This window comes from Tupaia chinensis, unplaced genomic scaffold (genome assembly GCF_000334495.1).
Source record: "Tupaia chinensis unplaced genomic scaffold, TupChi_1.0 Scaffold145916_1, whole genome shotgun sequence".
In the NCBI taxonomy this organism is placed as follows: Eukaryota; Metazoa; Chordata; class Mammalia; order Scandentia; family Tupaiidae; genus Tupaia; species Tupaia belangeri.
In genome coordinates, this window is record NW_006205774.1 from 731,065 (window position 1) to 733,006 (window position 1,942).

At 40.0% G+C, this 1,942-nt stretch overlaps 1 pseudogene; it reads right to left on the reverse strand.

Moving 5' to 3' along the window:
* Positions 1–450: 450 nt before the first annotated feature.
* On the reverse strand, positions 451–1,164 carry LOC106733912 (ubiquitin-conjugating enzyme E2 D3 pseudogene; annotated as a pseudogene).
* Positions 1,165–1,942: the final 778 nt, after the last annotated feature.

The following is a 1,942-nucleotide window of genomic DNA, read 5'->3' on the forward strand; positions in this document are numbered from 1 at the left end:
GGAAGATAGATTAACTAATAGCTCCAAGCCTCCTAACAATTTAAATGAAAATTACAAAATGTTTGACTCTGTTTTGGAATACAAAGAGTGTTTGACTTCCAATTTCCATTCTCTGTAGAACAAGAACAGGTCATTCCTTTATTGACAGGCATAAAATACATCACATTTTCTGTTCTGCCGATGCTATAAATTCAATACCAAGTCTCCAGTCACGTAAGTTATGAGCATAAAGTATATCATGTAACCTCAAATCTCTAACAGTGGAAGGCTTAACCAAGAATGAATGCTGCTGGAATAATGCTGCTTCCTCTGATGTGGCAACTGCGCATCCATCTCCCTCCCCCTCAGATGGTCTCTTCAGCATGTTAGAACAGTGAGGAATGGTTTTAGTCTCATAACCAAGGTAGAGTGAAGACATTGGCCACATAATACACATGCTCCATTTTTTAAAAAAAATTCTGAATCTTGGGCAACTGTTCTCTTGTAACTACTTTACAGTTTCTAAAAGCAGTTATTGTCCAAAGCTGGGAGAGCAAGTCTTCTCAGATGAGCATGTGATTGAATGGAGGGAGGTAAACAAAAAAATAAAATTAAAAAAGATGAGGTCTGATAGGGGAGCAGCCGGATAAGAAAATCAAAAAAGGAAGAGTAATTTAAAGTTTATTCCAGCTATAATGCAGGTTATTCTGACTTAAAGGTAGCATCACATGGCATACGTCTGAGTCCATTCCTGAGATGTTCAGTTGTACTTATCTCTGTCTGTTTAATAGATCCATGCAATCTCTGGCACTAGGAGGTCATCTGGGTTTGGATCACATAGCAGTGAACAAATGGATAAAAGAACTTTAGAAATAGAGCAAGAGACCACTGTGATCTTAGAATATTTGTCTTGACAAATGCTGCCATTACTGTTAATATTTGGATGATAAATTCTTGTTGTAAATGCAACCTTAGGTGGTTTGAAGGGGTAGTATGTAGGAAAATGAATTGTCAAAAAGAATACACCGCCTTGATAAGGGCTGTCATTAGGTCCCATAATTGTGACTTGCCAATGAAACATATCATCCCCAACTGGACCTGCGGAACACTGCACTGGAGGGTCACGGGCCAAATCACTAAATTCCTTATTAATCCCTTTCAGCGCCTTAGTCTGTGCTTTTCGTCGGGCTCGTCACTATCTCGGTGTGCGCGCGAAGGTCGGGCCAAAACTCTTGATTATCCGGGAGGCGGGGAAAGATTGTCTCTTCGTCTCACACCGGCTCTGGCAGACACTGGCGCTTGGAATGGAGGCGACGCATCTCTCTCTCGAGCCACTTGGCCGGCTAACTGGAGCTTTAGCGCTGCAAGGATTTAAGGACAGTTTTGTGCGCGCGCTCCCCCCCCCCAAAGCCGCCAACTCGCCTCATGTTGATTTTTATTGCATTCTGCCAATCCTAATGTAACATATATAGGAATTAATTTGCATGCCTTCTTTTCTTGAAATTGACCTGTATTTGTTTTTTCACTCATTGTTTTGGCCTTGACTGGTTCCAATAGATTTTATTTATTATGCATTCGCTTTTACAGATTTATGCACAGTTGATCAAATAACCCAGCTCCTAATGTTTGAACAGAATCCTAACCTGTTTCCTGGCTTTAAGAAAAGTACCTTAGCATTTCTATAATTCAAATTAAAACTGGTTTTCTTAGTAGTACCATATGAACTTACCATTGAAAGTAGTTAGATTATTTAAGAAATTGTGTGATCAATACAATGTGGGTGGAAAAGGAATAGAAGACAATTGTAGACACCAGAGACAGTGGGAGAAGAGGATGGGAAAGGACAGAGGGTCAGAAAGAGGGGTAGAAAATTTTGGATAATAATATGCATGATTAAGTCACTACGCAGTATATCCTAGATGGGAAATCACATTTTGTATGCTATGATGATGCTTAGGGAAAG